We start from the raw sequence: 27,380 nt of genomic DNA on the forward strand, positions 1-27,380 counted from the left end.
TTCTCTCCCATGATGCATTCACAGTAAGGATGTTCAATAACTGTGCTATTTTTTCTCCAAATTCCAGTCATGTGACTGTGCTAAAAATAACTCTGCCTGTGACTTCTAGCTTTGTAGATTTGCTGTATTTGGGGTAAGAGGAAGAAATTGAGCAGGGCTTGGAGTCAAACCTGATTGCTCAGTAGTGGGTCTCTCTTACTGAAGCTGTGAAATCTCATATAAAGAAGTAGATATTAATTGACAGAATTAATTTGAATCAATACTGGTTTTCTTCACATCCTAATAGCATGTTCTATATGTGGACAGATTGGGAAAAGTAGATATCTTCAGAACACTTTGAACTTCATTTCATATTACTTCTATTTTGAAGATGTAAGTTTAGATGAAAGGTGGAATTAGGAAGCTATTTACATTATGCATTTACCTTCTTTCCCTGGAGAATGGAGTAACGTTTATGGCAAAAACCAGATTCTCCATCTCCAAGGCAACAGGTTGACTTATGCCAATAACACAAACATGATTAAGTATAAAGTATTAATTTTTTTTGGGGGGGGGGGGGAATTCTGATAGTTTTATTAAATAAGGCACTGCAGAAAACAACCTGTTAATTAACCTTTCTTCTACCAAAAGGAGGGCTATGTGCATGTGTGCCTGGGAACTTTAATGCAAAGGGCACGAGACACAACAGGCAATATCCAAAAGGACAGAATATCGCCTGGTGAGAGACAGATTTACAAACCAATAGCCTACTGCTTTCAGATAGGGACCATTTTGTTTTCCTAAGTTCCTGCTGAATTGACCATCAACCTGAGGCTTTGCATTTGCTCCCAGCTGAGTTCTTGCCATTAGTGTAATGAAAGCCAAGACCAGGCAGAAGCATGTGTTAGGGCTGATCAAGAAGACAATCTGCTGCACAAAATGTTTTTGGTCTGCTCTTATTGAAATCAACAGAAAACTACTGATCTGAGTTGCGCAGAATCTGTCTCCTCTTTTAGACAGAAGATTTATTGCTTCTAGCAAGTAGCTTTTCATGGGATCCTGGCCTCTAATGAATAAAATACAGTGTCCAAATTTCATTTATACTATAGTGTATGATGTTCTTATGCAGTGTCGAGGAATCCATTGGGTAAAACGTGTGCACTAAAGCTCTTACACATGGTCAGTGTAATATAAAGGGGTCTCAAGTGTAATATAAAGAGGTCTCACTGTGAATGGAAAGCATACCTGTGCATATTTATTTTAGTTGTAACCTTTGTATTTCCATACTGATATCTGCTCCTGGTGGATAACACCAATTTTTAAATGAAACTCCAGTGAACATTTTCCTAGATAATACTTGTTAGTGCTGTCCAGTGTTTTACACACAGCATGAATGAATTTTGAATATTGTGACAACTGAGGAAATGCGTATGTACGTACATAACATGAAACACACTTGGTATTGTAATTTCTCTATTATCAACACATGCAAGAGCTTATCTGTTTTCTCTCTTGCCTTACCTTACAACGCAATTCTCAGAGAAAGTAACACAGCACTGCCAGCAAAGTGGCTTTAACTCTTGATGATCATTTATTTGTGTGGAAGGTCAGCTGAATGAATTGACCTCTTTTTCTACTAAAGCATTTTTTCAAGTCTGAGTTCTCCAGAGAGGTAATTGAATGACAAAGCAGTACTTTGACTGCAAGGAGAGGAACTCCAAGAAACAAGCCTGGGGTTTTAAGAAATTGTCTTAGCAAGACTCTGAAAAACTGAAGAGAGCAGGAATAGAAGCAAAATTTAAATGACTGGTGGTGACACTAGGAGGATGGTCTCTTTACTAGTGAGAAGCCAGAGGAGGGGAGAGGAAAGATTCTGGATGCTTCACAGTACCCTGACCTAACCCAGACAATACCCTAGAGTAGTCAAATTGTATGCAGGAAAATATTGAGAGGCACTTTTCCTGATGCAAGACAAAATGTGCTTATCAATTTGCTATTATGTATCCTTGAAAAGTGAACTATAAGTCTGGAGTGTGTGTACAACTTGAGGTCTGGGGAAGACAGTTGTGCTTAAAAGACATTGGCATATCAACACTGGATTTAGGGGCTTCAGATGCCTAGGCTAAGAGGTGCTATTTTCACAAATTAGAAACTGAACAAGAGGTAGTAATAGGGAGGCTAAGAAAAGAGAATCTTTGCAACCTTTCCAAGGGGAGCAGAGAGAGAAAACTATAGAGAACACCCTGCTTTTCTATTAGTCTTTGTATTATCCTGGGTCGTATTATTTTTCAACATAATTCTTAACTTATTAGCTAGACAGAGTTTTCTGATCTGTTTTCTTTTCTTTGGCTAACATTTCTGCCTCTTACTATATCTAATAAGCAGTTCAGAGTGTGTCATGTAATTTTATTATTTTGAAGCTCTGCAAATAATCTACAAAATCTTGAATGCTCTCCTTGTAGAAAATACCATCACTGAAAGTCATACTCCTAGGAGAAAAGTGTAGGTGCTGGTTCATACTGGTCAAAACCATTATGATATTGTAGAACTATTGCTTTCAAGAGCCAAAAATGCAGGAGACAGTAATAAATCTTACATTTTTATTTTAACAGCTTCCCAGCGGACAGGATAAGGAGAAGATATATTAAATTTACAGATGATATTAAACTCCAAGCAAACACAACACTATGTGCAGAAGAATTAGGGAACCACACTGAAAGGTTATAATAAATGTAATGTCTGATTGTTAGTGATATAGGGAAACTGAATATATACATGGGAGAGCAGAATATCCACATTTGCGGTGTTAACGTTTTGGAAGGATATTTAAACACATTATTATGTCCCTAACTAACCAGCAAAGACTGGGAGCTCCCCAGCATAGTAGGCAGATATCTGATATGAGACTGCTTGTTTTTTTGAACATCAGCATATTGTATACAAACTTTTGCAGGATCCCTTTTCGGTCCTCCAAAGGATCTGACCACTGCCAAGTCCCTGGACTAAGTGCACTCTCTGACCTTCTATGGCAATTCCTATGTTTCTGCTGTGTTTGGAACCACATATATGGCTATAGCTACACATCGTACAGGCAATGTTTTGAGAGTGATGCCCATTGACTAGAGAGGCTTGGATGCTGGGCCAGAAAGTTGGTGATTTAAGCTGAGCCATCATCCAGTCCTTGCCTCAGGCCCACTCCATCCTTTTTTCTCTGCTCCATAGAAACGTTTCAGGTTTTTCAGAGACAGTTCCTCTGTTACCCACATATTTTTTTCTTCTCAAAATGGGACAGGGTATCTTCCTTTTCTCCCCAAATCATCCACAGGTCTTCCTTGAGGTAACTCAGAGAAGAGAGGAAAAGCACGTTGGGAACATGTCTTCACTCTGCTTCAGATCACTGAGGACACGGATATGACACTGTCCTGTGTTTCCTAAAAGAGGTGTGCAGGGGTGCTGTGTGTGCAGGCTTCCTGCTCTCTCTCCTTCTTTGCACATTCATTAGCACTGTCTGTGGCCATACGTACAGTCTAAGTGATGCGGCAGAAGAGGGGTCATGTCACTGGGCACTGTCCCCTCTGCGCTGTTGTTGCATCTGGCCCCAGCATTAACTTTTTCATTTAGATGTTCCTGATTCTGTTGTTCTGCCAGTAGAAAGCATGATCTGGGTCCCAAAAGTCTGGGCATATGTCAGGGTGCACATAACATCTATGCAGATGGCTACGCACACCAGGAACCTTTCAGATCTGGGAATTACCTGCTTACTTTCTCCTGCTCTCCTCTCTAGCCTCACCCTAGATCCAATGATGAATTATGCAGTCTTGAAGAAAATCTGTCGTGTATTATCTGCAGAAAAAGTCATATATCAGAAATAGTCATCTGTATGTGACTTGTAGGAATGATGTTACGTCTTACTGTGGGTAACTTCTAGAAGAACTCCCAATCTGGTTCTTGTTGGCATTATCAGTTAATAAATGGCCTCAGAGACTACAGAAAGAATCCATTTTGGAGATGGGATAGCTTCCACCTCTCCACTTTCCATATGATGATGTCATCCTGTAGCAAGAAAAGGAAAGCTCTAGGTAGAATTTGAATGGATGGTGCCTCCATTGCCTGGTCTCACCTTGTAGAGTAGGTTAGAGAGTTCAGCACATTGGAAACAGTGTGGCTCATGACGAAGATGAACGGCAGAGAAATTTAAGTGGAACTAAAGTAAATCAAAGCAAAGGTGAAGAGTGAAAGATGAAGGAAAGACACTCAGAGGAACACAGTAGAACAGAAATACGTTCTTGCCTGTCCTGTACAGTGTTCAATACAAAAGAGTGTCAAGGGGCAGTTCAGAATGAGGGAGCAGTATGGGAGAATTTATAAATGAAGCTGTAAACAGGGAAGAAAATTCCAATGCTACAGCAGAATTGCAAAGGCTAAGTGTAAAAGACATTATATCTTGAAACAGGTTTCTTTATTTACAAGAGTCAGCAATTTAATAAATAAATCTCCTTTCTTGAGAAGCATCGAGGTCTGCAAAAGGTGTGCTAAAGTCAGGGCTTTCATGCACCTTAGGAACGTGGTCATGTACAACTAAGCTGTGGGGAGTGGACAGAAGAGCACCATGAAAACCTGTGTTTGATCATCTCTGGCTCAGAATAAGACTAGGACTGTTGAGGAGATGGGGCTGGCAGGGCACATAAGAACTGAAACTCAGAAGAGCTTAAATAACATGGACTGATGCAGAGGGAACAGAAGATTCATGGATGCCACCAGAGATGTTTAGCTGCAACTAGTTGTTTGAAAAAGCTATTGAATCTCGTACCATTCTCTCTACTTATCTGCAATGTAGGGCTAGCTGAACTGTTTTTCTTTCGCCTAAAACAGATAGTTAGTTAAGTCATATCACTACCTTCAGAGAGTGCTCTGTCTTTACCATGCCATCAGAAAAAGAGCCTGTGGGAGCAGAAGGAAAGAACAAAGTTTAGAAAGTCCAAGCCCACAGGAAATATTTAGCAGAACATTTCTATTGAAATTCCAACAACAAAGGCAAAACTGGCGCAAACCAAACCCAAAATTGTCCTTACTAGTCATTAATTATAAACTTCCTAAAACTTACGGTCAATCCACATTTCCTCAAGTGAACACAAAAGCTACTTTAATAAGAACAGTAAATAACATTTTGGTTGGCTAAAACCATCCCATTACTTACATATGCAACAAATGAGACATATCCCAAAGACTAATTGTGTGACTCTGGGACTGACACTCTGGCAATTGCTCTGTCTATTTACCCACTGTGTGCGTGCGTGTGTTGTGTTTCTTCTTACAGCCATGGCCAGTCACTCCCAACAAGGGTAGGGAACAGGCAACGTTGTGTTTTATGAGCGCGCTACAGTTATGAAATTCAGAGCTGATTTTCTGTAGGCACAACACATTAATGCATTGAATGCAAGAAAAATAAAAAAGTCAGGCGAGGACATTCCCGTGAAAGGCAAAGCAGTTTGTTTCTAAATTCTGGCTTTCTCCTATGGATTTTGCCCAGCAACTTGTGCAACAAGATATACATTTCCTTCTCTAAATTGATAAATCATTCTGGCTTAACCTCCTTCTTTTGGGGAAATGTTGGGTTATGTGAGTAACTTGAACCTGGAACTGTGAACTTGAGGCTGCAAAGACTTCTTTCAAATCTGAGTATTCAGGGAAATTAGGAAATCGTGCAGAAGGCACAGAACAGGATTTTTTGGGCTGTAGATTTGCTACCTGAAAGCTAGGCTGGTGAGATGATAATATTATTTGCATTATTTCCCTAGGACTTGACTTCATCTGTCTGGGTGCTTGCATCCTGCTTCTTAGCAACTCCAGCTCCTACCATTTTTTTGCAAGTCTCAGGGTTTTTTAGCTTGGGCTGGGGCCAGTTTTGTAATAGTATTAATTTTTCTAGAACTCAACTCTGTTTGGGGAAAACCCCTTCTAATTCTGATCTGCCTCACTTCTTCTTTCTTTCAGTGATCAGTCAGGCCTACATCCGTATAGATATTTAAACACATAGCTCCTAGGTAAGGGCCTAACTCTCACTGAAATAAAAAACAAATTTTATTATTTTTTGGACTCTTGATTTTTTGGGTTTTTTTTTGTGGTTGATAGTCTTGGTCTTCTTCTACCATGTCCATTTAAATGTCTGCTGGGCTGAAGATCACGATGTCTGTCCCTTTCTGCAAGGCTCTATGAATATTTTATGTGCTTTGCTTTGGCAGAGCAAAGAAGCTTTTTTGTAACAGATAAATACACAGACCTTGACTGTGTGTGACTTATCCCACTTCAGAGTGTTGAAAATGTATAATGTTTTAGTTCATGGTGCACATGGTTCTGGCAAAAATTCCAGGTCATATTGAGTTCTAAAATGCATAACTTTGACCAAAACCCACAGAACCCACATTTTAAGCTACAAACACAGGCAGGAAGAGTCAAAACAGAACTTCCAAACATGTCCCAGTGTTTCCTGGGCCTGAATGCTGAACCTTTACTCTGCCATGAATTAGACTGGGAAATTAAACATAGAATACACTGTAAAAAATTATTGTCAATCCTCAGCACCAGAATATGTAATTCTACTCTTGCAAAATGATGTAATTGGTGTATAAAGCCTGGTAGTGATTGAAGTGTTTAAGTGCTGATCCAAAATTTGTTAATGGATGACAATGAAGGCTGGCTTCATTACTCTTTGTAGTCCAATTTACGCATGACTTTTTATAAGACAGGGACTCTGGGGTGCTTGCCAAACAGGCAATCAAGTGGTCTCTGCTTGTCATCTTACTGCTTTCTGTAGTAGAGCTCAGTCAAGAAGAATAGCCTATGCTCACTCCTTCCTTCTTCTTTTCTTGCTTGCTGACATAGAGGTCTAGGCATCTTTGTATCTGTTGATCTCAGTACAGAAAACAAAGCCCAACACTCCACACGCCCAGCAATTCAGCCATAGTATGTAACTAGTACAGATGTGCTTGTCAGCTCTTCCAGTACCTTCAATTAACAGGCAAAGTATAATATTGATACCCCTTCCCAAAATGCTGGCTGTTCTGTTTACCTGTTGCACCACCTGACAAGCTCAGCATCCAGACATCTGAACACAGACCAGTATTTTGCTATTTAGTTCGCTTTTCTGGTTCCCTACCACCTTCTCATAAATTTTTTTATATAGGTTTGTCTTTACCCACTGCTCACATACTTCATTTCTTGTTCTACTCCTTCCATGCTGTTGGTTGTGGTAGGTCTACCTGAAGCTCACAGTTACAGGGAAAGTAGCTCAGTGAAAAATTATTGCCTAAAACATCTCAGAGCTATGCAAAAATGCCAGTCTGGAAAATATTCTGATGTTTTCAGTAACTGATGATTTGAAATTATTTCATTGTCCAGAAAGTTTGCAGCACATTTTTTTCTTTACACTTTATAGCTGAATCATTGCAAGGGTGTTGGTCTAACAAGCTTTATGAAAATTATACTTTGTCTTGCACATTGCTTGAATAGGTTAATTTACTAGCTTTTTCCCATGATTAGTGATTGTTGTATTTAAGTAAACTTAGCTGATATATATTCACCATTGTAATGTAAGAATAAAAAAGAAAAGAAATATTTAAGGATCCTATTAGAGTATCCTTACACTGATCAAATGTGTCTTGATCAGTCTTATTGATTTCAGTGAATCTAAAGACGTCATTATTTAGCCCTCACTAAATTTTATCTCCTGAAGCACACTGCTTGAGTTTGATGCTGCAGTAATTTAACTCTTTTCATCCCATTGTGTTAAAAGATGATAAACTAAAGACTAATCTTGGTCTCCATGGATCAGGCAGCTCACCATGCATGTGTACTTAATGACGTTTTACATACACCTTTACCATCAAAATCAGTTGTGATTCTTTTGTGAACAAGGCAGTATCCAGAGGATTCAAAGGACTAGTTTGGCTATGTTCTTCAGCAAAGTGGGTATTAGCTTCTCCTCCCTGCACCCACTTGCTACCTCTCTTCAGGGCTGTACAAATAATATATTGGACAGTGTAAGAATATTATTTTTCTCATTGAGGATTGTCTTTTACTTACTTGTCTTTAACTGTGGACATCCATTCTTCTGACACATTTCTCATAAGAGCAGAAGAAAAAAAGAGCAATACAATTTGGATTATTAAAGGGTGAGGGATGTTGGTTTTGGTTTTTTTTCATCCAATTTCTTTGCTGTAAGGAACATTTTACTTAAGATACAGACAGATACACAAAGGTTAACTAAGTTCAGCATTTGTAATTTAATTTTTCTTGCTTTCGGCAGCTCAGCTATTAAAGAAAAAAGCATGAAGCTTAAAGGCAAAATCAAGCAGATTTGAAACTATCATTATTGTTTCTTCACATGACCCATTCATTTGATGACTATAATCTACTGTAAATCTGCTCTTGCTCATAAAAATCACACCCCTCACATTTGAGTAACATGGGCACTTGTTTTTTTTTCTTGTAGTACTTACAAGGTTATTTACTGTGCATCTGTTACCTAAGCACACCCAATGGTAAGGTCAGTTACAGTAATACTAGGATGAATAGATATCTGTCAATAAGTAAGAGTCAAACCTGGTGGTTCATTTTTTCTTCAGTGGATGGGCATCTTTTTTATATAAACAGAAATTGTTTCTCTGGACCTGTTTAAGACTTGCCTATATATGTTGCAGGAGATGAGTGGACTGGTTAGTTGCGTTTTGTGCTTTTTTTCCAAAATTTCCCTTTTTTCCCTAAATATTTGAAAATCTCAAAGCAAGATCAGATTTACATTACAGCTACACAATTCAAGTGTACAAGATGTCCTTTTTTGCCTCTTGATGTTACAACCAAAAGGGAGAATAGACCCTGTAGTGCAAGACAGGTAGGCATGAATATCTGAAGAGTGGTTGTAGCAGAAACCTTTTTGTCTTCTGAACATCATTCTAGACATCATGTTGCACACAAGTTGGTAAGGGATGCAGTTTGCTACAGGGATATACCATCAGCAGTTTGTGACCTTTTAGTCACAGAGGCGGGGAAGGACTCTCATTACATTTCTCTCCCAAGTTTTCCCTAGTAAATTTGCAGTATTTGCTCTTTCCTATAAATGTTAGGAAAATAATTATGATTTTTTTTAATTATTTTGTCCAGTCTAAGTTTATGTAAACAGCAGAAACCTTTGGCTGCAGCAGTAATTTTTTTTAAAAGAACTGTGCAGTACACTTGAATATTTTTTACATGGTTATGTAAGAATAGGGTGGAAAAATCAGCAGTAGAGGTGATAAATGACATCTTCCTCTGTTTGCAAGTCTATAGAAGACTTCCTCTTTTTCATTTCATCAATCTAGTGGTGCAGACAGCAATAAGGCTAAAATGAGGTTAGTTCTGAGATAGATTGAATCTGTCAGTGTGCACTAAACTTTGGCAGGATTCCATAACAGCCTGAAAGTTGGTGAACTGAGATGAAGAAGCACTTTCATCGCTATAAACTAGACATGTCAGCATGCTGACGCCTAGCACCCAGAAAAAAAACCCTGAGCTTTCAAGAGATACCACACCTGCTTCTAATAATAAATGACATGTTACTTCCTAACTGTTCTCTTAAACTGAGCTATGTTTATCTTCTACCTGACTCCATGATAACTTTGAAGCTTGGATTAAAAGTCTTTTTAAAAAGTAATGCCAATTCACAGGGCAGACTGTGATAGACAATAATTACAACCCTGCCAACTAAAGAAACTTGTCCAGCAAATTTCATCACCAGTTTGCAATACCCATACAACAGTTTTATCCAGCCGTAGGTACGTCAGTGTTTCTGGTTGCCTGTTTAAGTTCACAAATGTGAAGTAGGATAAAAGCACACAAAGCACTTATACTGGAATGATCTCTACTGTGAAGTGGGCAGTTTGTTTTGTTAAAAAGAGAATAGAATTGGATTTCTCATTTGCTAGTTTGAAACAAATGCAAGCGTGTCATATCACCTTACATTTCAACTTTGAATAGTATATCCTCGCAAAATGCAACGTTTCTGTTTTGATATCCAAGGGGAAATCTTTTCTTCCAAGCTAAATATCTACCTTTAATTTAAAATGGTTAAAACTAATCAGATTTGACTGTGAAGAGTCAGGATCAATAATGACATAACAAATAAACATGTTTTCTGCTGATCAGCAGGTATTCTAATTCATCAGCACTTTTAAGAATTTTTATTGAGCTTTGTTCAAGTCTGTTTTCATAGGCGCAACATTTTGTAGTATTAAAAAAGCTTGGCAAAGAAAACATATAACTACAGGAAATTGCTATTAACAGCAGGTATAATAAGGTGCAATTTGGAAAATTCATACAAACAATTACAAAGTCATAAAAGCAGGAAAACAGACATAGAATAGGTTAGTAGGTTATTGAACTAAAAGTCACACAGATTACTTCCTTTTTCTTTTTCTCTGTTTTCTTTTCAAAGAAATTGAGAAGGATTTTTAAAGATTTTTCTTAATAGGAGCCCAGTCAGCTCTGGGAGCTCAAACTATTTTTTTCATTTTTTTTCATTCTGCTTGTATTGCATCTATCAGAGGTGGTCCAGGACTGGAGCTTACATGTGCTTCTGAAACAAATAATAATAATAATAATAATAACAACAATAATAATAATATAAATAAATGTTTATTTGAATATCTTAATCATTTAAATTCACAGTTAATGGTGGCTCAGCCCTCTCCCTCTGTTTTTGTCATAAAATGAATTTTAGTATGCTACCTCAGGTCCTGCTTCCTGCTAGCTTTGTAATAATACAAAGTTTTAAAAAAATGTAGTCTCTCAGGCAAATTTTAGTCTTTTTCGAGAGCTTCAGGGAGAAATACTTTTGCTAGTGTATCTGAATTAGCAGAGTGCAACAAAATTCAAACCAGGTGTAGGAGGCTGCATCACCATTCACTTCCCTAGAGTTGCTGCTTTCCACATATGATCTTAATTTGATCCTTTTAGTCTGCAAAACTGTGCTGTAAATTCACAGTTGGGTATTTCATGAGAATCTCAGCATTTGCTTTTCCTTTCCAAAACTAGAAACACAAAAAGACAAAAAAGAGGGAAAAAAATTAAGGTCATAACAAAAAACTTTATAATCTCCAGCAAGATTTAATTCTACAAACAGGCTAAAGATTAGGCAAAACTGAGGCTTTTCATATGATAATAGAAATTCACATATCCTTTATCCTAATTGTCTTTTTCTCTTTTAATATGAAACATCAGATGTAAAAGGATATAAATACAATGTAAAAAGAAATTTTCAAGATATCCTTCAAAATATCTTCAATCCTTTGTTCCACAAAGAGCAGTGCTATACTCCTCCCTGTTCAGGTCAATTGGCTGTAATGCACTAAATGCTGATGTTGACCTCATGAGAGCTCAGTTAACTCTTCTGTTTCAGTTTGTCACTTGCAGATGCTGTTAGGAGGGGTTATTGGAGTGAACACATCTTCACAGTTATGTCAAATAAAAAATATCCATAACCATTATAAACACAGTTTTTGAGTTTTCTAATGTTAGGTGACATAACTTCAAGCATTTTGCAGATGATATAAAATCACTGATGATTTTTTGGGGGAAATCAGCTTTATAAAACCTCATAGATGGTTACAGTTCTGAAAAACATTCTGAATAGCCAGTTTGTACTTTCAGTTTTTCCAAATGGTTTATCAGCAAACCAAAGAGGTTTTCAGATATCTCTCACCCAGTCTTAATCAAATGACGTAAGGGACCTGTAAATCTGAATTCAGTAACGAAACAGTGGTCAAGCAGGCACCTTATTGCTTTGTTTCTCTATTGCTCTGAAAAAGATCTCTGTGGTCTTTGCTACACGAAATTGCATTTCTGAACATCATCTGGAAGAAATGGCTCCCTGACACCAATTAAAAATGCCCTTGAATTTAAATTCCTGCAGATTTTGCTCAAAAAATTTTTGGGCAAGTTAATTTCAAGTTTATAGGTCTCCACTGTTGCTTAATTGTTTTTTTTTTTCCCTGATATCAGTGTGAATTTTATCTTTGGCTTTAATTTCATGGGGGAGTAGAGCAATAGACAGAATCAATGTAGTACCACTTCATGTGAATCTATGAGAGGCTGAGGGAGTATTAATAGCTGTTTAGCATCATCGCCTTCATTGTAATTGTGCTAGAGTCTTCTGAGTTTTCCAGGTGGGATATTAAACTTAATGCTGCCATTGGCAGCACTTCAAGTTATGTCTTTAAGAGATACATATATGTGAATGTGTTTCTGAGCCTATATTTTCACTTTATCAACCATAGTGACACACACAAAAAGTTCTAGTAAGAGAAAATCCCCTGCAAAGTCTCTCTTTGTGGAATCACATGGCTGATCCAATGCCTGACTCTTGCTACTGCTTAGGATAAGCCACCAAGCTTTGCCTCAGTGCACTGTAAGGGTGGTATTCCTCCTCACACTTGTGTACGTGGGAAAAGTTAAATTTCCCTTTCAGTTGCCATGAAATTGCTGCCCACAGTTTCAGTTCTAAAGGTTAGTTGTTTTCGGGAAATGAGAGCTTTAAAATAGCTCTAAAATGTTGCATTGGCAAGCTCTTGAAAAAGTGAACTGAATTCTGTGTCTGCTTGCAATATTTGGGCACTCTGTATTGTGCCCCGGGGTCCAATGTAGGTTGGCAATGTTGAGAAAATTCACAGACTCTTTCAGTCCAACTGGCAGGGCTATGTTCCTGCAAGGAATAGGGGAAGCCTGTCTCTTTTAATGGTGTGAAGCTGGGAAGTACACAGATCTAGAGCTTAAGGAGTTCCAATGTCCCATAGTGTACATGTATTTTCCATGGGCCAGACTTTCCAGATGTTGAACCTGTCTCCATGTTGTGCTGCACTTCCAGTTGCTGAATCTCAGATATGTTGATTTCTTTTGATTTGAAGAAGTGACTAAGCAGTTTTCCTATGTGTGTCTTGGCTTTGGCAGCTCCTCCATTAAATGGAAAACCGCTTCCTGACACATTTGTTGCAGCAGCAGGACCTTATAATGTCATTATGCAAACTGCAGAACTAGTACCACAGTCCTCCTGGACAAACTCTTTATCATGTTTGCTGTCTTCTCCCCAGAAAATCTTAACTTAGTTTTAGACCCGAAGCAAGGTGGCTCTGTCTTTTTTTGCTTTTGGTCTAAACCTAAAGCTTTTGGTTACACATTGGTTTTTGTTACCTGTCCATGCACTTCTAGATAGGAAGTTCCAGGCTGGGGCAATCCCTTTCTCTTCTTTAGTGTCTTGGCAGACATTCAAAATTAGTAGTTTTACCAGTATGAGGGATACCACCTCCACTCGACGGAACTGCTTTGTAGGTTGTCTTTGATTGCTCTGCTGTAATTTCCTACACAGTGTGGAAGTGTCAAGCTTCAACTTCAAAATGAACTCCTAAAGCCATTCTGATGATTGAAGTAGAAATATAATATGCCATTCACAAAACTAAGGTGGGACTCTAAAGCAAAAGACACAAACGGAAACCTGTTGCTTCAGATGTTGAAAGATAGGCTGATGGAGAAAGCATTTTGGCTGACAGGGCTAGATGACCAAATAATATTTTCCGTCTCTGACTTGTGGAAACATAAATATCTCCATACATGAGAGTAACCTAACGCCATTATCCTGAGTATAAACTCATGAACTGCATAGCAGAGTTGAGATTTTGCAGCTGGCTGGGGGGTTTATAACACTACTTGGTGCTTTTAAATCATATTTCACCCTAATATTTACACACAGCTTGTTTTTCAAAAAAAGCCTTTCTTAAGAAAGAAAGAAAAGAGAGAAGAGAGAAAAGAGAAAGAAAAAAAAGAGAGAAAGAGAGAAAGAAAGAAAGAAAGAAAGAAAGAAAGAAAGAAAGAAAGAAAGAAAGAAAGAAAGAAAGAAAGAAAGAAAGAAAGAAAGAAAGAAAGAAAGAAAGAAAGAAAGAAAGAAAGAAAGAAAGAAAGAAAGAGGAAAAAACCCTCTGGGTAAAGGGAATTGAGCTGTGCGTTCAAAAGAGTTGGCCATCTCATCAGCTGGTTTAAATCAGGGTAATTCCATGGATTTATACCAGCTGGGCATCTGGCCCAGCGATTTGTCTAATCTGGGACCCAAGCCCTGATAGATAAGGAATTCCTATCAAAGCTTTTGAAGCTCATGTTCTTTTTTTAATTAGGAGGCATCTGCAAAAATAGGCTGGAGAAAGCTGAATGGTCTAGATCTCTTCCTAATTATAATCTATTTTCCTATATTGCAGCTAAACCTTCTAGATCTATTTCTTATTTGATAGTTAGCACATACCTTTATTTGCAAAGAAATACAGTGAAATGTGTGTATTCTTCCACTGGGGCCTCCAGAAAAGGGCACAGAGATAACTGTGTTTCAAGGAGCTTATATTGCCATAAATTCAGCTTAAGAATTTGGTTCATGCTCTTCTCATTCTGCTAGCCCTCAGTTTCAGATCCCTATTTAATTTTTTATTCAACTCTTTTCCTTCTTCCTGTAGTCATGGTCTCTCTGAACTGTGGAAATAGCAGATCTCCTACAGAATCAATTTCTTGTGCAATTTTGATCACAAAGGGTGTGAATAGCTCTGAAATGACAATGTGATTTATCATGGAACTTAAGTGTCAAATATTGGATTCATGTGACAGTTAAGTGAGAGCCTTTGTATGTTGCAATACACAAATATGCAACCAGCCAGCTTCATTTGTGTGTGTGTGTGTGCATGTAGCAAAACACTCAAAATCAAAGATTAAAGCAAAAAGCTTCAGACACTATTCTATTCTACTTTTTTTCAGAGGTGTTGAATTCCCACAATAGGAGGGATGTTAAAAGTGTTTGAAATTAAAATGACCTAATTGAATGAGAGCAGCAACTGATTCACAGCAGTTTTGAAATGACACAAGGAAATGGGGATTTCTTAGAAGCTAGAAATATGCAGACATTTTTTAATTGCTTCCAATCTTTTATCTTTGTTACCTTTTTGCACACAGAAAGGTAACAATATCTTCATATTGTTATTTACATATTAATATATATATAAATATATGATTGGCTGTTCCACACGGTCATAAAAATTTGTATTTTTCTGAGCAAAGCAACTCCTATGTCAAGCCTAAATATTGCATTCAATGAAACTAGGATAATTCTCACTATTTTTTTCTTTTGGCTTAGACATAGTTTATAGACATGTGTGTTTTATGACACTGAATCAAGAACTGGGGCAGCTGAGGAGTAGACACGCATCTGTTCTGCCACCCTCATCACAGCTGGAGGTCATGGTATTCTGAATCTGCCTAAACTCATCTTTTAAACCCCGACCTTGTAAGATTTTAAATGTGTGCTTGATTTGATGCGTGAGAGCACTAGAAAAGTCAATGGGATGGCTTACAGTATGGGAAGCTAAACGGGTGTGTAAGTCTTCCCAGCAATGGGCTCCTTGTGAATGAATATCCTTGTCTCATTTCATGGAGCAGGTGATAGAATGAAGTCTGGTATGTTAATGTTCCAGTCACTGTTCTAAACAAAAAATTGCAATGTATCTCTGGCCACTGAGAAATGCTTGGGTAATACATCTGGAAGTGGGCCACATCATTGCTTATAGGTAAAGGGAAGGAAGGGGTGAATTGCCATAGGCAATTGGAGGAATTGGTGAGTGCATTTTAAGTGCTTGAGAAGTTTTGGGCAGCTGACATTTGAATAATTTTTGAGAGATTTGCTATAGTGTGTGTCAGCCTCTATGACACATTTTCTCTTGGAGCAATGTCAGAGAAGGATGTCTTGAAAGAAAATTCAGCTGTAGTGATTAAACGAATCATTCTGCTAACATAAAAGCAGGTACCAGGAGAATTAGCACAGCACTGAAATATACTATGAAAAGGAACTCGTAAGAAGGCAAGGAATTCTACTTGTAATCTATCACTAAAAAGACATTTGAAAAATGCTTATTTGGACCCTTCCTGGGCTACTAAAATGATTAAAGGTGTTACAAATATAATTACCGATTGCTAGTTTATGCATTGGTTGACTGAAGAAGAAAGAGAAGTTCCACTTGTACGGGTGCAAATCCTCTTTGAGAATTCTGCAAGCTCTCATGTGAAAAGCATTTAAGGAATGAAAGCCTTTTTTTCTCTTTATGAAGGCATATTTTCTTCAACATCCATATTGCTAGTGGCACAAAGCTTTTGGTGAGAAAGTTGGGAGTGAAATATTTGGTTGAAGCTTATCTTTGTCTTCACAGATCTTTTTATTTTATGCTCACTATTGCTACAGAAAGCTCCCTAGCAGCTCCTTTTCGGATTTGTTGTCTCTGGTGAAATTCCAGGAAGCTGTTTGCCCTCTAACAACCTTCTCTCACTCAATAGAGTAAGCTTCTCATTCCCTTATGCTTCCTATAAGGGAATAGATAGAAGAATGGGCTCTTTTTATGTGCTCTTTCATCTTTTCCTGTGACTGAATTTCATTAACTCCTACACTGTTAGTGTTACAGGTTTGTATCCACTTCATTGTTAAATCTATGCAATAAAACGTCTCTTTAATTATTATCTTTTATTTAGAATTCTTTTCCAATATTAGGAAAGATAAAGTGTTATAATACGCTCTTCACTAGATTTGAAAGCTTGCTGTCAAAAGGAAATTCTCTTAAATATAAGAACTGCTCAGTAACACATCAGGACTAGCATTATGCAAATTGTCATGAAGGCATCAGTCATCAAATCAGCTTTTATCCACGTATTTTTTAATGGACAAACTGTGTGTGGCCTTGGAAACCTCAATTGCTCAGCTAGAATGATCTCAAACAGGATTTGGGTTTAATCCATGAATGAGAATTTAAACCAGGGTGCAGCAGAGCTGGCTAAATATAGTAAGGGTTAGGAGAGAGGACATGTTTGTACCTACTCAGAAAGTAGCAGAAGTGCCTGTTTCCTGAGCAGTTTCCAAGAACTTCCTGGTGATGCCCGGGTCAAGTCAGAGTGTTGCCTGATTTCTGCAAACGCTGAAGTGTCATCCATAGCTTTCAGATGGTCTTTGGCTGTTAATGTCCATTCAATCTTACTTCTTATTCATTTGCATACCTTGTATATCATATGGGCAAATCACGCATGCAGTTCTCTCTCTTGTGTAGGTTAGACAACGTGATGGATACTATTCACAGGACAGCCTGTTTGTTGCCTGGGAGGTTCCATGTGTACAGTGGAACACGTAATAAAAATAGGGAACAAGGCAAATGAGCAGTCTAAGATGCAGTGCAAAAAGCACAATAGGCTTTGCCATTTTATCACATGGTTCTGGTTAATCCTTGGATCCAACACAGTGACAGCCAGCGGGCACAGTAGTCAGTATGGCAGTCTACCTAGGCAGAAAACTAAGCAGTGCTCATAGGTTGAAATCTTGGTCTCACAGTGAGGGCAGGAGTTGACCCAAGTCAAATAATATACATTTTACTTTTCCAGTGTAGATGGGAGGTAGTGTGCATTCAGGAGCAGCAAAGAGATGGCCCTGCAGGGAATGAGTGAGGCAGTGTGGATTCTCATAGCTTAACCTGGCTAGAGTTCGCATCCATTGCAATGCAGATATTGGCATGGCCCCTTTGAAGTCAGCTGAGCTGCATATAATTTATATGTACTTGTTGAGGATGTGATCCTTAAACTTCCATTGTAATAGTCAAAATTTGTTTGAGGTTCTTTTCTATAAAATACAAATGCCTTGATGTAAATGTGGAAACAACTTTGGTTAGAATCTGGATTCTGAAAGAGGGTATTTTTGTAATTCTGTGTGGTACTATCACGGCCCTTCTGTTGATATTTCTAGGTATCTAATCAAACTATTCTGCTTTGTTGGTTTTTTTAGATAAGTATTTTCAGGGGTGGAGGAAAGGGTGGGTTGTTCTATACTTTTTTTAATTGGGACAGGGAGACGTAAAGCTTTTAAATTGGACAACTTTTCTAAACTTTAATTTTTTTTCCAGACAAAACCAATGGTACTGTAAAAAAAATTATTCTGGAATTTTTCTGAGATATTTCAATAATGTCATTGTTCATTTCTAGGCAAGTTCCAAGTGTGTGGAAACAAAAATAACAACAAAAACTCCCTTTCCCTCTCCCAGATGTACCACTATAATACTCCGGTATTTAGAGAAGATAATCCAGGAACATGAAAACAAATGTAGCCTTCTCCCTGTTTTAGTCAGGACTTTTTTATGGTTCATGCACTTTGTGTTTTCATGGGGAGGATAATATAATGTCTGCAAATAAGCCAAATATATAGTTATACTAGTGAAGTAGACATAGGATAAGGATTAAAAGAGCCTGGTTAAGGGTTTTGGATTTTTTTTAATACCACTTTGCATGTGCCAAAATAAGATTTTCTTTTATTTCTTTTTAAAAATATCTACAGGCTGCCCGATGAATCTCACACATTCTTATATTCTTTGTAATGTCACTTGTCAAAGTACATGATGGCAATATGTCATAAGAGATTAAATGTCTGAACTAGGAGTATTGAGTCAATAGTGAAGTTGAAACGATTATAAAACTTCCTCCATAAGCAATGGAAATAAAACTCAAATAAACTATTATTTATCATCAAGATCTACAATACTGCACATAAATTTCTCTTGTCTCATCACCTCTTATGTGCAACATTTAACACAGACTTTGTGCAGTTATGTTCATCTGTATATTTTCTTCCATTTCATTTTATTTTATTTTATTTTATTTTATGTATTTATTTTGCTGTTTAGTTGTTCTGAGTTTATCAGAGCCCTACAGCTCAGTCACTTTTCCTTCCTTCCTATCTTCAAATGAATGCTGGCTTGCATAAATCGCTACATTTCCCGCCTCTGGGGCTTATTTGAATATTGCCGTTGTCCTTTTGGTAGAAAAGTCGCAAATATTGCTGTCTTGAAGATCCCTGGCTTCTTGTTGTTAAAGAACTCAGTAATGTCTAGTCTCTTAACATTGCCTCTGGGTGGTTTGTTTGCCAAAAAATGTGGAAGATACATTCAATTTCCTTGAGAAGAGATGTTCACAAGGACAACTTCTTCTTTGAAAAACTCTGATAGGTGTCCCTAGACCAAAGCTCACATGATGCAGAAAAAGTCACATAGCAAGCTTTTTTTTTTTCCCAGTAAATACGACTTTAAGCCATTTCTTACATTTGATCTCTGCTTTTGCTGAAAATTTTATCTTGAGTTCTCGGACATCAGTAGCTTATGTTCTATGACATTAACACCTGTTGCTATGACAATCACTCCCACAGTTTCACCAATGATAATATTACTCTAGAAGCAACGTGAATGTACAGAAATGCTGTTAATTTCCAGTGGAGAGAAAGATCTTCTATCACCAGGTTAAGGATCTGACTGTTGCCCCATTTTAACACAACTTAATGTAGGTATAATGTCATTATTTTAGTGGAATTACTTATGTTTTAGACTAGATCTGCCTTAAGATGTACTACATGATTAAAATGTCATGATATCTCTTCACAGAATTCTTTCCAAGCATGCCCTCCACCATTAGTAGGCTAAATTCTGAGGTTCTTAACTTAGAAAAAAGTCAGTTGTTAATGGGCATTTCCCTGAATAACTTCACTCCCAAATTTGTCTTATTGGGATTCATCAGGAATGTCAGTCTAGATAATCAGTACCATCTTTTTTGTAGAAAAGCTCTGTTATTCAGAAATAGCCAATGACCAGTCTTTTTGATGGCAATACTGCCATCCATTTAAGCAGAAGTGAGATGGCGATCCAATATGCAGAAATACCAAACCTTATTTCTTGTCTTAGAGAGCTGATAGTGATCTTGGCTCACTTTTTGAACTAGAATTACTGTTTTACGTGGTTTTCATTAAAAGAGTTACACAGTTTACAAAACATATATCATAGAAGACTGGTTGTTAAATCTTTAATTAACGTGGTTTCAGCAGAACATCTGTAGAAAGGAATGGTAGGTGTGGAGGTCATTCTTTTGTGAGGAGAATAGGAGACAGCCTCCGCAAAGTTTTGCAGCTATATTTGACCATTGAACTTATCACCCTACATTGCAGTCATCTTTAAAAACACAGAAAAGTTAAGAAAAGAAGTAAAAAACCAATATGGGACTACATTAGTCCAAAGGATTCTTTCTTTCTTGATGGGAAGTATGTAAACACTAAATGTTAAATTAACAAAGAAGCGTATACGGCAGATTTCAACATAGAAGCTTTTTGGACTAAAAAGAGCTATACCTTTTGGGGTTTTTTTGTAAGTAAGTGTGAGGTATTTGCAAATACCGGCTTGCATAATTTAATTCAATTTTAAGAGCTTTAAGCACATTGGTATGATTTTCAACTTAACAACTAGTACATTTTTTTCTCTATTGTACCTCTTGATTAACTTGTATGTATTGGAAAAATAAAAGATTTTTTTCAAGTGTATTTATTCCAAAAACAAACTAAAGTCTTAGTTTTGAAGAATTTGCTTTTTGACAACTAAGGCAAAGTGAAGCATATAAAATGATGCTTATTTGTGATACCTATGCTGGTTCAGAGACTTCTCTGAAAGACAGTGTAGTAGGTTGTTCCATTTGAGACAACTGTCAGAGTTTATTCTTTGTGGCTTTGTGCCATGAAAACATCATAGAATGGCTTGGAGAGAACAACAGCAATATGACCACTGACTTTATTTGAACAAATAAGTTCCCTTTCACTTCTCTGGAGTCGCGCACTGTGCTACATTTCAGGTAAGACGACCTCCTACTCTTCCCAAAGTGACATAAATACATAGAAACCTGAAAGACTATTGAAAAGAGTTTCATCATAGCTTTTCCCCTCCTGTGTCATTAGCGTATGCAAGACATTCTTGACCTGCAGAAGGTCCCTCCCACAGCCAGTTCCTTATCTGAGTAAGGCCTCTAAGGTACTCGCCCATTACATGACCAGATGATCAAAGAGGATCGTCAGAATAATTTATAATGTCAGTAGCCCAATCCTGAGAGAAAGGCTGACAGACTCCTGGGAGAAAGCTGTGGCTGGATCTGTTTGCTTGGTGCTGCACTGAAAATGATACAGAGGTGCTAGTATGAACGGAAATCAAGCACGTATCTCTTTTTCTTTTACAATCACTATTGTAAAAAAGCAGCTATCCTTTAATATTTTTTTCTGCTCACACAATCAAGAGGTGGAATGCCAAAAGGTGCTATAAATTGTTGGCCAAAAATGTGTTTTCAATCCATTCATAATCTCAAAGCCTCACAATCAGAAATGAGAGGAACTATTAATCTAAATAATTATCTTTGCCATGGATAGGTACCTTCCAAACATTCTGCTCTGCTCTATAAGGATTAAACAATATTGTCTCAACAAAAATCTATGACTATTTTGCTTCTTTAACAGACAACAAACTCTGAAGACTACAAGGAGTAGGAATACTTGAAAGTAATCAGACTAGGACATGTTATTTAATGTTTTTGCTGACATAGAGGAAGTACATCAGTGACACTTTTAATGATTTTGTTAAAAATTCTGGCTCTGTGAGAGATTCTGTGGTTTATAAATCATCTATTGCCTAACAGATGCTATTGCCTTTTATTTTTCTGCCAACTTTATGGGACTAGAATGGCAGGTTTGTACGGGCACACTAAAGTTCTGGCTCTAGATTCCCCTTAGTGCCTGTCCTTAGATATAATCAGCTGCCTTGCTACGCATGAACAAACAACCTGGGCATTCACAATAAGTCCAGAACATCCTGACAGCTTAGTCTGCTTGCATTTGTACCTGTGAATATTTTACAAGTTTGCAGTGAGCCTATTAGAACAATATAAAAGTGAGATGATAGGATCCGTTTTGGACATAGCATCAAAAAAAAAGGAGCTCTTAACAAGGATGTTCATTTCTTTGGTACGTTCTGAACAAGTTCTTCTATTCTGGAGGGGAAATAGCTGCTTAAAGTACAGATTGTACAAGGCAGTGATTTTCAGGCTTTTCTTTTGCTTAATCTTTACACAGAAATAGTCACTAGAGGATCATGCAAGAGGTATCAAGCAGACCGCTTGTAAAATAGCAAATTATAAGCCCAGACTAATTTTTCTTTTCCAGGTACTTGGAGTTTTGTCTTGTTTGCTATGCCTTGTGACAGTTAAAATGAACACCTTTGCTGGGAGAAAAGACAGCTGAATCATCAGGGCACTAGCCTATTTCTGCTCTTATTAATATTTGCACTGTGACCTTGATGAATCTACTTTTTTCATTCTGGCCAAGATTATTAAATGATGATTTAGTTTATAGCTAGTTTATACGAGTAATGTAAGTATAATTTATAACTTAGCTGAAGTGATTCTCATTATTGCCACTTCTGCCTTTTAATACATCTGTTCACTTGTTGGTGACTGGCAAGACTTAGATGACCAAAACAGGATTTACAACAGCCAGTTCACTGATTAAATGAGCAACCACTAATCCAGTCCTGGTTTATGCTTCTGGATGAAAGGATGGCTTGTACATGTGAAGGAGTCATTGAATAAAATGTAGTGACAGAACAGGGACCAGAACCATGAGGTTTGTATGCTTTTTGTGCCAAATCTAGACTCTTTACAATGAGATCATGTAGTTTCAGGAGGATATGTAATGATGCTGGCAGTAGCTGAGAGACACCATTTGTTAGATTGCTAAAGGAAAAAGGAAAAATGTTCTCTTGCAATAGAGACCATATTCCTGAGTTTCTTTCAGAATTCCAACAGATTCTTGCCATAATCAGAGTAACAAGTGTAATAGCTCTCTTTTAAAGTATTATTTAATTTTAAACTGTGATCAGCCAAGTGTCTTCTCTAAGTTCTTTTCTGTCTATAAACTTTTTAGGCTGTGTCTAAAGCTTTTATTATTAATTTTCTTGCTCAGAAACACTGCATTAAGTCTAGTGCAATTGTACTGAAGTCAGGGGAATAATTCTGGCTTTATACCGTCATAGCAAAATTGAGACTACAGCTTCTAGTATCATGTAATATTATGAAGGTTTATGAATGTAGTTTTGTTTCTCCTGAAAGATCCCTTTCTTCTTTCAGAAACCAGGTAATCAATGCAATGATACTAGTGCAGAAAAGCACTTGAAATGTAAAATAGTAGTCCAGTGGACCATGGCAGCTTCACTGAAATTCATACATGACATGAAACTGTACAATTTATGTACAGGCTTCCAAAAGATAATATATCATTCTCTTTTAGCAGTGAGTAGTAATCTCTCTACTTTGTGAATAAAAGAACAAACCACATTTTATTACGTTCAAACTAAAAGTTTGCTTGGAAATTGTTGTTTAGCTATTACACCCAAACTCATATATCTATAGATATACCTGTTGTTAAAATCAGAATAGTTACATGTATAACCTTGTTGTGTCCTGTCATCCCTGCTCCTGCTCCCCACCAAGCAGAGTTATTTTTGTCACATTCAAAATTAAGACTGCTCTCTTCATTGATGTTGTTGGTTTGAAGAATTTTGAAACGTTAGCAGTGGCTTCAGCAAGTCAAATCAAAATCATCTTGGATTAAAATGTTATCTTAATGTCAGGCTAGTTGTGTTGGTGTTAAGTGTTGCAGTGCTGCTGGACATTTAAAAGGGGCTGAGTGCCTAATATGTGTTCTTCAATCAGAAACCTTCAGCTCCCTTATGTTGACAACTTACATTTATATTTGTATGTGAAACACAATTTTAGTTTTGTAGAAAAGTGAAAAGCAAAGAAAAGTTCAAAAGCAAACAATAATCTTGGAGCTAAGCAGTATGATTTCTTCATTGTTACTTGCCAGAGTAGAACTATGCCCTGCAACAACAGCATTTTCAATAAAATAAAAGAAGCAGTACTAGTTCAGACATTCTTTAACATGGACACATACACTTCTCTAGCAATTACTCTCATATTTCCCCCTCTGTGTGGCTACCTCATATAATTTGCAGCTGTTACCTGAACAGGGCCAAAGTGAAATCCTTCTTTTTTCCAGGCAGCTTGTGCTCATTGCACTCTGATGAAAAGGCAGTATTCCCTACCTGGATTCGTCTAAGATACCCTTGTTTATAGTTGTAGACTTCTATCAGAGGTTTCTTGAACTTAGGTAAGACTGTATGGAGTATAATAACAAATATCTGAAGAGCTTTAGAAATATTTCAGGAGGTATTTTCTTCAAATGGATTTTTTTCATTTTGAAGGAATTTTAAGTAGCTTTAGAGGATTCCGGTGGTTCTTTGTGTTGCACTGCATGTTAAAGCTCTTTCCTCCCCATGGTCTCTGTGGTTTTATCTGGAAGGAGTTAAACGGGTAAGTGTTCAGCTTCAGTTTGAAGCATGTTATTTGCATTTGTTGCGTTCAGGTGGGCACAGCTCTCTCTTCCTGAACTGTTTGCCCAGCCATACACCAAAGCAGTTCAGTAAAACAATAGGCAAATTATATTTACATAATCCTGTGCTAAGTACAAGCAAGAGTGACTGGGTTATTCAGAAGAACCTCCTAAGGTAACAGACTGAAAGCCATGTTTTCAGTGGGAACTACTTGTTAACATACCTTTTCAAAACTCTGTGTGTATTTCAGTCTCAGCTGGTTGACTGTGATCCCTCCCTAGTCAAGGAAAAAAGGCACTTCTGAAAGAAGACTCAGTCTACCTATTTTAAGATAGTGTGAATTGCCCTCCATCTTCCAGTGACGAGAGAGACCTTAAGAGTTTTGATGAGGAGCTTAAATGAGGCCTCTAATATTTAGGCAGTTAACAGCATATGAAATGAACTCTTCCATTAAGGATCTCCATCTGCTGTGGGTCAGTGAACTTTGTTTTGGTAAGGAACATTGATCAGCTAGAGGTAGAGGCTGGTGCAAATCTTTACTTAGCATGAACAGTAGGTATAGATGTGAATTGTGAAGATATCTATGCTACCAAAGCAGAGGCACTGACAAGAAATGTGCCTGTGTCTGACATTTGCATGTTCCAGAAATTGACCTATACCACCAAATAAAATCGTCTGAGATAATTTCTCTTCCCAGTTAAAAAACAATGAAGTCTGGCTCCTATTAAAGTAGCTAAGCAAATACAAGAGAGCTACTGTATAGAGGGAGGGAAATTTTACCTTGTAATAGATGAAGTGATAATCATGGCTTAAAAGAACTAATTTGCATTGCTCTTCATTTAAAAAAGTGGAAATAAGCATGTGACGGGAGCTGCTTGTGGGATAGATAAGCATCAGCTGATTTTACTTCTGCTTCTGTGCTAGAGTTTTAGACATTCAGCTCTACTGTTTTTAAGGAACTTGCAGTTTTGGACAGTTCCTCATAGAGCTGGAGAATTTTTAAAATGTGAAAAGTTCATTCTATTTCTGCAGCAACAGGAATTAGCCTTTATTATTATGAACTTTGAAATCTGTGAATTATGAACTTTAGAAATCTCTTTCATTTTAAAGACTAACAACTGAATGGGGATTACATTTTAATTTTGTCACAGTCTGTGGCAAATGGAAAATTGCCTGAAATATATAAAAATAATATCATAAAACTGATGCTATAAGGAAGTATGATAGTAGCATGCTGTAGCTTTCAGCAAGAAAGATCTTTTTGCTACTGCAAACCTGAGAGAAGATTTATTCTGAGAAAAAAGAACCTATTCTCTTCCTCTCCCTCTTACTCAAACATGCTCTAGAACCACCAGTTCTGAAGCATAAATCCTACTGGTAACATTCAAGGGGCAGAGCACTAGGGATGCATTGACTGGAGGAAAGCTCTAAGAATACTTGTTGCAAACCAGTGTATCTAAGCTGTAATTCAAACTAATTAGCTCAGGTACTTTCATCATCTCCAGGTAGGCACCTTTCCAGAGTGTAATGGAGGGCTGTATAAAGGCAGCCGCTCGGGTCCTGAGAACAGTGTGGCTGTATCAGTGTTGCTTTAGGCTTTGCAGTTAGCTTGTATTTTGGCACCATGCTTGCTGTGCAGTAAAGACTTGACCCCAGTCTTCTGTCTTTGCCTGCTCAGGAGCACCCACAATTATTGGCATAAACATATTCAGGCTGGTATGTTAGTCATCGTAAGCCAGTCCTCCATCTTTTGATCAGGACAAGAAGAAGGAGCTCATTCACAGCTTCCTATCTTACGCAGTGCATATCGCAACTGTCACTCCGTTCACCCCAAGTTTGACAAGGTACAGTCAGTCTTTCTGTTCACAACAGGATACCTCACAGCTAATGAGGCAATACGAAATAAGCTTACCTTTTTTTTGGTTATTGGATTTTTAGTTTTGCCCTCTTGCTACCTGAAGTCTCACAGCATTTCGGACTGACCTTTTTCCCTGAGGAGCAGTTGTGGTCCTGTAGACTCTGTTTCTCTTCTCTTGCTGATTCTCCCTTGGCGGGAGAGAAAACACTTCTAGTAGTGTCTTATACTGGAGAAGAAATGAAGCAGATATGAAAACTGTCTGGAAATGATATCCAGTTTTCTGATCTGGGTTGGAAAATTTTGTATGGGGAAGATTTTTAGGAGTGTGTCACAAATCTATGTGTGAGAAAAAAGACAAGTAAAAGTCTTCTGGGGTCTCAGTCTGACCTCAGAAAATACTGGAGTCTCACACTGTTCCTTTTTTTATGTGGCTTGATGTAATTTTCTCTTCTTCCCTTTTTCAGATTCACGTAAACTAAGAAAATATATGTAAAATCCTAGAGTTACATATTATATTTAAAGGAATGCAAATCTAGGTCTTTGCCTAAAAGCTTTTGGCAGGTACATGAGGTTCATGTAAGCTGAAGCTGTCAGTATAAAGCCTCCTTGCCAAGGCTGGAGATTGGTTGCCAAAAACTGTTGAGTGAACAATGCTGCTTTGGACAGAAAGGAAAAACCTCTTTAAAACTTGGTTCCTATGGCTATTTGCCTGTTTCATGTTCATAACTTGTTTTTGGGATGCTGAGGCCTTTGACTGCGTGCTGAAATCCAGGAGGTACTTGAGGATGCTTTAGTCTTACTGATTTCAAAAGAAGGTAGAAAGAAGTGCCTATGAAGAGAGTGCCTAGGCTGGCAGGCACAGATGGAAATGAACAAGCTCTGCATGCCCTGCTCCTGCCAACTCTAGTTTGAAAAGCATGTCAGGCCTTGCTGAGAAGTACTTTATCACTACACCAAAAGCCATGAAGCTGTATTAGCCCTCATCCAGGTGTCGTGCAGGCTGGCAAGCATGCACGTCTCTGTATGTTCCTGCAGATGTTCCTTAAGAAGCATATTTAATATCTATGCCTTAACATATGTATGAAGATCCTTTTGTTTTAATTTGCTTTTTCCCTGCATACCATGGTATTGTACTCCAGTGAAATTCTTGGTCTTTGAGAGTTTTGTCTTTCAAACATTATGATGTAAGAGGAACCTACCGTAAGTAGAACCTACTCAGT

Source organism: Gymnogyps californianus, chromosome 2 (assembly GCF_018139145.2).
Source record: "Gymnogyps californianus isolate 813 chromosome 2, ASM1813914v2, whole genome shotgun sequence".
NCBI lineage: Eukaryota > Metazoa > Chordata > Aves > Accipitriformes > Cathartidae > Gymnogyps > Gymnogyps californianus.